General features: G+C 41.4%; 1 protein-coding gene across 3 annotated transcripts in view; it reads right to left on the bottom strand.

Moving 5' to 3' along the window:
- The window catches only part of TMEM178B (transmembrane protein 178B), a 239011-nt gene that overhangs the window by 222706 nt on the left and 5585 nt on the right, over positions 1–10720 (bottom strand). The window lies entirely within an intron of this gene.

Raw genomic sequence — 10720 nt, 5'->3', positions numbered from 1 at the left:
TTTCCCATTTCTCTCTCTTTGTACTTGTACTCTTGGAGTGATGCACAGGCAAAGACGGCTTTGGTGCTGAAGAGTTCATCTGCCCCTGCTGCTGCTTCTTCATTTGAAGGCATTGACAATGCAATTAGTTGCTGTGCCACAGGCAGGATGCTAACGATAACTAATGAACAAGTAGGGGAAAGATGTGCCACAAGTTCTGGTGTGGCACAGAGTGCAGGGGACACCAGTAAGGACAGAATGGGGTTCCTAACTGCAGGGACAAGACAGAAAGATTGGGGAAGAAGCAGATGGCCCTGTAGCACCATCACTGTCAGACACCATCACTTACACAGATAGACACCTTTCCTCCCTCCAACCATTCAAGTAGCCTCTCCCTCCTTCCCTTGAAGACACTTGTTGCTACAGTTTTCCCCATGAAACCTCCTGTTTAAAAACCTGCATGAAACAAGTCCCTGTGCTTTCTCCACACAGAAGTTTCCAAGTCCCGAGGCCAAGGCAGTGCACAGCTCCACTCTGCAGTCACTTCATCACTGGGAAACACGGACCTTATGGAGTGGCCAGTGAGACAGTTGTGTCCTGCTCTCATCCCCACAAAGCTGATGCCACTGCCAGCAGTCTGTGACTACATTTCCCACCACAATCAATGAATTACAAGGAATAGCATTTGAAAACTGGAGGTTTCTCAGGACACTAGGTGAAAAGGATGCCTTTTTCCTCTTAGACACAGAATATTATTTCATGGCAAAAGGATGGCTCAAGTCTACATAGAGGAGTAAAGACAAACACTTTCCTCTGCCCTTGTTCTAAACCCTAAGCAGTGTATAGTGGCTTACTGTAGAGTCCCTCTGCCATAGATACAAGTCTTCTAAAAAGCAGCTGTCTCACAGTCACACAGCTCAGCACACAGGCAGAGGACCTCACACCCAGCTGCTCCCACATATGTGACATGCCCATAGAGGCAATGCCATCAATGTCCAATCTCCCTCCCTTGGTCTTTGCCACCATCCTGTACAGTTCACTTCAAGCAGAAAAGGGGATGCTTTCATAAGACTGGAGTCATTCCTCAATAGAAGTAAAAAACGAAAATTCCTTCTCTGATCCACTATAGATAAAACCCTCCTTCTCCAGGTACCAAGGCACAGAGCTGGGTAACAGTTTCTGCCAATAATGCAGAAGGCAGCTTTGCTACTTTGACTCTCAGGTAAGGTTCTCTGAACTTCCAGACAGGCAGAGATCTCCGCTTGTCTTGCTCCACACTGATGCAACCAGGCTTCCACCTTTTCTGAGAGCTTAACTATAGCCCAAAAAGGCTATCCCAGATGATGTTTTCCTACCTTTAGTGCTGTGGAGCCTTTATGTTCTCTGTAAGACTTTTCCCAACGAGTTTTTTGAGAATTGTGGTCTGCTGCTCCACACAACTGAACAAAGCCCAGAGTGGGTGCCTTTAGCATTCATAAGCTGGTGGATCTTGGGACAAAATCCTTCCTGCTATACAAAAACTCACCCAGCATCACCAGCCAAATGGCTGAACGTTTTGTGAACTGAAACACATATCTCATGGTAATTTAAATATGTGCAAATAAGAGTTTAATTTCGCTGCTGCCAGCCATTCCAAACGTTTAAATATAGTACGCAAATTCTCTTTTATTTTATATAAACTATTTTAATGAAGAAGCTGAGGGCTCTACATTCTCCTGGCTTACAAATACAAATAGCTGAGAATCTAACAGCCCTTTGCTGTTGTTGAGCTAAGGCAATCCGAAATGGAAAGCAGATGAGGGAGCCAGGAAACAAAGTCCCTATTAACTACATTATCTAAAGGAAAGCTGGCTGAAGTGTGCATTAAGTGCACAGACTCCACATCCCCAGTCCTTCCTGGATGTGGGGGGGTGTCACAGGAAGGAAACAAAGTGAGGCTCAGATCTGAATGAGACATGGTGTAACTGGATTTGCCTTAGGTCTCTTCCCTCTCACCAGACACCTGTGGCTGGTATCAGGCAGGCTGGTGATGAACGCTCTTCCATCAGGTCCTGCTTGATGCAGAGCTGAATATGCTCCTCCTTCGGTAAGACAAAAGAGGAATTAATAGTAATAATAAATTAATCCTTCACCATCCTGTGGCAAGTTTCACAAGGACATAGCACTAAAAAGGACTGTGTTCATTTTTCTTGCATAGCATTGCAAGGCAAGTGTGAATCATAGAAATGTTTAGGATGGAAAAGACCTTTAAGATCATCAAGTCATTCTAGTTGGGCTTTGGCCTTTCCAATTTCCTCACTGCATAACCTCACAACGTCTTTGTAGTCCTAAGGAGTTGCCTGCCCCTTTTTCCAAAAGTCATAATCTCTCTTTCTAAGACATCACTAGCCCTTGTGTCAACTAGAAGGATAGAGGAGAACACTATTTGTGCTCCCAATCCCTTAACCAGTTATTCCAAGGCCCTGAAGTCTCTCTTTGGACTTCATGTTGCAACTTCTTCACTTGCCCACCTGAAAAATCCATAATGGATAATCATGCGAGGGCTGTAACAGGTCAGGAAGCTTTGTCTTCACATCCTTAACCTGTGCCTCAGGGAGGCAGCAGGCATTCCTAAGAATTGGGTCCAGTCTGCATATGGGAACTTCTGTGTCTCTCAGGAGAGAGTCTCCTATGACAATAACTTGTCTTTTTTCTTTCCAGAAGCAGTTTTGACACAGGGAGTAGGCTGACTTAACCTCGGTGATACCTCCAAGCCAGATGAACCGTTGGCACGTGTAATGGTTCCAAAAACCTGTTTGAAGTGCTGTGGCCTCATTGCTCTTTCCAGAGACCAACTTCAGCACAGCTTCTAGCCTACCTGTATTCATGGCCCTCACACACACCGTTTTCCCTGCTAATGTCATCCTTAGCTTAAGCACATCTTCCCCCTCTCCTGTGTTTAACTCCTTTTCTTCTGGATAACAATTCTATGTTTAAAATAGATCTTTCATTACTTTTCTCACATTAGTAATCCCACTCCAGGCCTGCTTGGAATTCATCTTCATCACAGGTGGTTGACGAAAATTGCAAAGATTGTAACAGAGAAGGCTTGATTTACACCTTGCCCATGACTTTAACACTTCTCTTCTTGAAATATCCAGCTAGCTCTGTTCTTCAGTCACATCTGCCTTTCTTCTGGCCATGGTTCTGCTGCTCTCTGTCTGCACTTCAAGATATGTGCACCTTAATGAACCCCTTGTCCCTGCTAAGGTGTGGCTACATCCCAACTGAGCTTAGGGTGAGATTCAGGTATGTGCCTTTCCCACCCTGAAAGGAAACCCTCTGCAGTACCTGCCCAGCGAGAAGGCATCTGAGCCCAGATGTCCTCATAGCCTGGATGTCTGGAGGACCAGAACTCCAGTCTGCAACATAGAGGGTATTTAGTCAACAGTGTAAACATGTTCTCCAGGACCAAAAGTTTACATAGAAAGAAATTTCACAACTTTCCTGTCACCCAGTCCTCAACAGTACCCAGTTCCTTGTATATATTCCAGGACTTCTGGAATATATACAAGCAATGTCTCATTCTTGGGGCAGCAGCAAATGTCTTAAGTTCATTCCTTTGTGCCCAGCCCAATGAGAGCTGTCACCTCCTCTTACAGACCCTGCTCCAGCATCACTAATGATATTATTAAAAAAGGTCGGTCGCCTTCTTCAGGAACTCTTCTGTTGACCTTTATCTTGAAACTCCCTCTCTCAGCACTTTTTGCTTTCCTTTGGTCAGTTCCTTAAACACACTGTAAATTGTGTACTAATTACCTTAACATTGAAATAACCCAGTTCCTTAGGGGCAGAATATAAAATCCTTTACCAAAATCCTGATAACTTAGGTCTAAGGCATTTCCTTATCTCAAACCCCAGTTATCTTCCTAGCAAAATATGGCACGGTAGTCTGGCACAGTTCAAATAGGAAAACATACGTTGCATGTTGATTTCATTTTTCCCCCGTGCATTTAATTAATCTTTCCTTTAGAACTTACTTTAAACAGTATTATTGGTATTATTATGATCAAACTAAAAGGTCCACTGTGGCCCAGACAACTTTTGCTCCTTTCTTTAAATATAGATTTGCTACTTTTCATTCCTAATGTACCACCCTAATTAGACAGATTTATTGAAAATCCTTTTTACTGGATTTGCAATGTCACATCTTTCAGAAGTCTGAGATGGAAATTATCCAACTTCCCAATTTGAGCCCATTAAGCTATTTGAGTTTTTCCATTTGCCCTGTTCCTGTTGGCTGGCTCCTTTGTCTCTCTGATCACCATAACATTCCTCCCCATCTCTTTAACCTTTATAAAACATCGTATGAGCAGAACTGGGCAATCTTGAGGACTAGTGAATACAAAAGGGATGAAATTTAACACAAAACACAAGCTCATGTGGTTAGGGACTAAAAAAGTGAGATTTTTTTCCAATGTGAACTTTTGTCCTGCAGGATATTTGGATTGTTGAGCAACTGTCCTCTGTGTAAAACAGGGATAATTCCACTCTTCAAAATCCTTTATGGTTAAAGATCAAGAAGTACAGTACTTGGATACTCTCTTAATGGGAACCACTTAAGTACCTAACACAACCCAAAGCACTTGGATCATCAGCTACCATAAATCAGTATCATCTCTTCAGTCTCGTGACCCTAATCTATACCCTTAACATCTGAAAAATGTTTTTGTTTCTTTGGTTTGGTTGGTTTTGTTATAATATTTTTATCATTAAATGACTGCTGGGCAGAAAGAAAAGGTATCTGCATTATAAAAGCTCTTTTGCATATTCAGAGATACTCACTGATTAATGGAGACACAAAGACACAGAGACAAGAATCATATATTCCTATTGAGGCAGAAAGATCTTTTCAAATAGCTTTTGTTATCCAATAAAATTAGCATAACTGTTTCATCCTATTAGAAGGTCTAGAAATACACTTAGGAAGCTCTTTTCAAATGTCTGCTGTTAAAACTCAAAACCAACAAAAGGTCTCAGAATTAAATAAAGGCTGTGACAAGAGATTTTCAGTGTCTTTCACTCGATCTGGTGGGATTTCTTAAGAGGATCCACACTACTGTATACATGGGACATCCTTGGAACCTCCATTCCTTTACGGTGTTTCAGCTTGCATGCTTATGGTAAGAAACAAAAGAATCACAGGGCACAAGACACTTACTTACAAGGAACAGAAGTGGGATAAAGCAGTTTCAAAGCCTGAGTGCATTTCCTACTATCTGACAAGAGATGCTGATAATCACCCACATAATAGTTTCCTTCTCAACGCTGAGTGCAGAGTCCCTCCAGAGATGACTGAGGTAGAGCTGCTGAAAAAAAGCAGATGAGGATACCGGAAAAATCCTCCCAGCTCTGCTTTAAGGGGACATGAGTGATGGTTTTCCCACTTCTCTGTCACCCCCAAAGCACTTCAGGTTACTGCAGCTTGTTCTGATGTTACATCTTCACTGAAGTCAGAAACAGAAGTGGGCGCAGACCATAGCAGGCCACTCAGTAAGGAGAAATCTCACCATGAGCCCAGCAGAGCAGTAGTTGGCATGCACCAGATTGCCACAGGGTCTAAGTTATTTCTGACCCAAGGCTTCCTAGCTGGTCTAGCATTTATTTGAGAGATTGTGACACTTTTACTTGCAGAATGTAACTGGAATGGAGGGCACTGGAATGGAGGTAAAACGGGATGTAAAAACCTTTTCCAAAAAAACCCCCAGCTGTGCAAATACCTTTCTACACATGCACACTGACACACCACTTTGTGGAAAATATCCTGAATTAATGCTTAAAATTTTATTTGTTTATCTTCACTGGAGGTTCAAGCTGAGACTGTAGAACAGTTGTTCCAAACATTGGACAAACCTGCTGAATTCTTCTCGGGAGAGCCATGCTGACATCTCTGTAAGGTTACCCAGGATAAACTTGCATCATAGAAGAGTCAGCAGTAATGACCTCTCTGCCCTTTAAGCTTTATGTTTTAATGTCTCCTCTGTTCAGTCTAAAACTCTGTTTGATCCTATCAGTCACCAAAAGGCAAGGCTTTATACTAGACCCTGTGCTTTCCCCCCATCTTTCTTCTCCACAGCTTGGACCATCCCCTGGACTCTTTCTTCAACAACCACTGGCCACCTCCTTCACACTAAGCCTTCTTGGCCTTTTTGTCACCTCAGATGATCAGTTTTAAGTACTTCTTGCCTACTCTCAGTCTTTTGTCACCCTCTTTATCTTTCCTCTCCTTTCTCCACATGCTGATGTTATCCACGGTGCATCCTTTCATTCACAGATCTCTTGCCCTGCATTCTCTAGCTGTTCCTGCCCTGCTACCCCAAATCCCAGCTGATCCATTCCAGTTGGTCTCTGCTACATCTCACACAGCAGAGCATCCCTAATGGGAACCCTCCTGCCTGGCTAACTTTCTCCACTATAAATGCATTGTTTCCCCATTCAGTTCTGTTTGTGTCCTAGACTTACTACTCCAGCTCAGCACAGTTAAATCTCAAACTCACAGTCACAATCACCTCTTTGCCACATTTGGCTCATTCCTCAGACCCTCCCGCCTCCTCAGTCCCTACTTCAGCTGTTGCACAGGATTTCACCCAGTTTTTCCAGGAGAAAAATGACAAGCCATGATTTTCTTCTTCCAACAGCTTTGCCTTCTGCTTCCTCTTCCCCTCCTACAACTCCTTCTTCATTCTTCTCTCCTGCAGGTGAAAAACCTCCTACATGGCTCTCTTCCTTTCTTTTATTTGCCACTTAGCCAGTCTTACCTTACCTCCTGCCTTTCCTTATGGACACTGTTGTGCTGTCTTCCCCTTGACCTCTCACGCCCCTCTGTCTCTTTACTCTCATAACACAAACACCATTCATCTTAAAACATTTATTTTCCTCTATAAATGCCATGTCTTTTCCTATCCTCCCTTTCATCACCAAACTCTCTGAATATGCCAGCTACAAACACTGCCTGGAGTCCTCCCCACTAGTTCAGTGCAGCTTCCTCTCCCTTGCAACTGCTGCTGCCAAAATCTCTACTTAACGTACTGAGCAACTTTCAGCATAGTCTGAATCCTCTGTTCTCATCTGCTGCAACATATCAGCTACCTGCAGTAGTCTCCTATGCTGCTTTAACCTGAAGTGGTGTCTTTCTTCAGTTATCATGACATTACTCACTTTTCTTGCACCACTTTTGAATCTGCTCCTTTCATGTGCCCTCCAGAAGATACTTCTCTTCTCTCCATGGGGCTTTTCTCTTTCTGTATTTTATTCCTTGATAATTTCTATCACAAACATAGATTCCCCATGAACTCCATGTAGCAATTTCCAGGCTCACTCCTCTAATATAAACTTGTCTCTCTAGGTCCATACCCGCAGTATCTCTAATACTCCCTTACAGACATACATATATCAAACTCAGCTTATCATAACTAAAACAGAGCTCCTAGTGCTCTTCTTCCTTCTTTCAGCAATCCCTCTCTTGATCATCACAGACAATGCTATTACTTTCCTTGTTGTTCTGGTCAAGAACTGAAGCAACATCTTCATCTCGTATCTCTCATTACATACATAGATCCAGGGGATGTTTAAGGTTTGCATATTCTTTCACCGTCCAGGCTCTCATCACTTCATGCCTTTATTACTTCAATATTTCTTTTTCTGACCTTTACAAATGTGGTCTTGCCCTCCCTATATCCATTTAGGATGCTGCTAGAAATATCATTTTGCTAACACATCACTCTGATCACGCCATTTCTCTTAGCAGCTGTAGACTGCTGTCCCCATATCTACTCATTAGTGTAATCTACTTGTCTTCATTAAGGAAATGTCAGCTTCTTCCTACAGTCAACCAAAGAGGTCAATGCCCATCACCTACTTATCAATTCTTCAGGCAGACATGACCCATGATTTTTCTGGTGCCATCCTTCAGTCTTTGGAAGACCATCCTGTAAACATCCGCACTTTTAATTCATTATCCCTCTTTACAACTCCTGTAGGAATCCCACGTTTTGTGGTGCTTACAGAAACGTGGTTTGTCTCCTGGTGTTCTAAAACCACTACTGCTCACGCCGAACATAATTACTTTGTAGTCTCCCTGTACTCCCTCACAGGGCTGCGTTACTCGCCAATATTTAAAGCGCAGCCACATGTCAGAAGGACAGGGACGTTTTTCTGATCCATGATTTCTGATCCATGATTAAGGCTCATAAATCCGAGGGTAGGACGCTAACTGGTATTAATAATAGTGAACGAAATCCCTATTATACTGCTACTGAGCTGAGGTATGAGAGATTTAGTCACTTGCCTCAGGTCATGAAGAAAGACTGTGGACTGAATTCTGGCTTTGTAAGCCCCTGCCCTAACTGCAGTACTACCTTTCTTTCATCTGTTCTGGTAGTTATCTACAAAGGATTATGATTTCAGCAGGCTCAGCTGGGCATTTCTGAATATTTATTTATGGAAGAATTAGGCTTTATGAGAAAGAAAATGGGGAAATTTCCATTTTTTAGTCTGATTCCTCTCCTGCAGAGAAAGTGTGTTAGAGTATATTCTTTTCTTTTAAATGGATCCTATTCCAAATGATCTGTTAAGGGCACTTGGATTCCAGAATCAACAGGTTTTATTTATTTATTCCTTAATAAATACTTGGAAACACCATCTCATTTCTTTCTTTTGCTCTTAAAGAGGTGAATGTGTAGTCAAGGGTTCCAGCAACACTTTGTGAGCAATGAGCCATCAAGTAACTCACATTATAAATGATCACCATTATTTTTGCAAAACCTACAAAATATAAAGGCTTCTTTTTTACTGGTTCTGCAATAGTTAATGAACTCATTACCCTCTTAAAGTTTTTCTGAATGCACAGAAATATTTTTTCAATACAAAAAAGAAATATTAATGTGGATTTTTTATTGCAGGAGATGACAAAAGAGTTCAGACCGTTTCATCTCTATTTGAGCAAAATAATCCTTCAAATTTTTATTTTTACAGTGAACAGAACACATATGAACACTTACTAAACCTTTCCTCCACACTTTGAGAAAATTTTTTAGCAATAGTTAGAAAGGATAAAAATGCTGAGATTTCTCAAAGGGATTTGGATGTCCAATTAAATGAACATGAATTAAGCATGCAGTCCTGAAGGCAGCTCTGCAAATATCAGTTTCTCTTGAGAAGGGCATGATCCCATCATTTTTACTCAGGCAAAATTTCCATTTGTCTTCACTGGCAATTTTGCTTGAAAGCCAACAGCTTGATTGAAATTTGCCCTTTAAAAAAACATGATTAAAAACAGTAGAGGCTCTGTTAAATTACATATATGTTCTTAGTATTTTTAGCAGATATATATTATCAAACTAATTATCTCAGATGTGTCAAAGGAATGTGTCAGGTTCTCATTACTTGTGGTAAAGAAACTTTTTTAATGAATTGCTATTTAAATTTGATGCAATTAAAATATTAAAATTGCTTATTCAGAATATGATCGGCCAAATCCTCTTGGAACTCACACACGTGAACCAGTGATTTCATCCACTAAATGATTTTAGAAAATCCCTGAACAAGAGGATGTTTTTGCCATATCTCAGTTATTTGAGTTCCAGTCTCACATCAACAGAATAAGAATAATTATGGCATAAAAAAAACTGCAAAGGCTGAATACCTAGGTAGCCTAAGATTCAACTCAAATGCTTAAATTTCGCTGGAGGCCTCCAGCAGAACTCCAGCTGTGACAGGAGGGAGCACAGACCTTGCACTGGCCTTCCTACCCAGGGACAATTTTAACCTCAAAGGAAACACTAAAGGCCTGAACTTGCTGCATCACCACGTTCAATAAAACATTTACTATTGACTTCACTAGGATCAGAATCAAGACTTCAATAAAGTCCCTGTTATAAAGCGATCATTTGGAAAACTGTTGGGATTTCAAGCACAGATTTTAAACAAAGCATTTGGATTCTTCAATGTATGCAGGATACATGAAAAAATGGCTGTCCTAATTCACCTGGCAAACCCATTTCATTTTAAAAGTCCAGTGCAGAGCATCACAAACTATTGCGAGCAGTTTTACAAAAATAAATCATTTTAGTCCTAGGGATAGCTGCAAGTAGCCTCTCTTCAGGCTTTTCCATTTGTGTATAAATAATCCCTAGTGACGGCTGGAGTAGTCCTGTTAAGCCTGTCTTCCTCAGTTGTATCTGACAAACCAAAACAGAGAATGCTTTCATCCCAGAAATCTTGCATATTATTTGAGGTGGCGGTAGGCTGCACAGGAATTACTTGGAGTTTTTTTTTTCAGTGGTGGCATGGGCTAAGTATGCTCACAATAAAATGTTTTAAAAATAGGATTTACTATGAGTTCCACGGATCTCGGGGGAAGAAGGAAGGTAAAAGGAGGGTTGAAATAAGAAGGTCATTGTAAATTCTAATTTTTTTTAAATAAAATTGGATTCCAATGGCAGGCAGCAGAGCTTCATCCAGTCAGGTTTAACTGGCAGCCTTCCAAAGACAAGATGAAAGGTCCTCTGAGTAGTAATTGTCTAAATGGAACAGACTCTGGTTACTGTGCAACTTCTTCATCTACTCTGTTGTACCTTTATAATTAAATGATGTAATTCCTTTTTTTTGCTTTCTTGTTCTCCTCTCAACTACTGCAGGAAAGCATCTGAGCAACATTGCCACAGGATGCAGACAGTCTCTGTGGCTTCCCGTTCTTCTTTCT

This window comes from Lepidothrix coronata, unplaced genomic scaffold (assembly GCF_001604755.1).
Source record: "Lepidothrix coronata isolate B3197 unplaced genomic scaffold, Lepidothrix_coronata-1.0 Scaffold10, whole genome shotgun sequence".
NCBI classification, from domain to species: Eukaryota; Metazoa; Chordata; class Aves; order Passeriformes; family Pipridae; genus Lepidothrix; species Lepidothrix coronata.
This window is presented reverse-complemented; position numbering and strand designations above follow the sequence as displayed.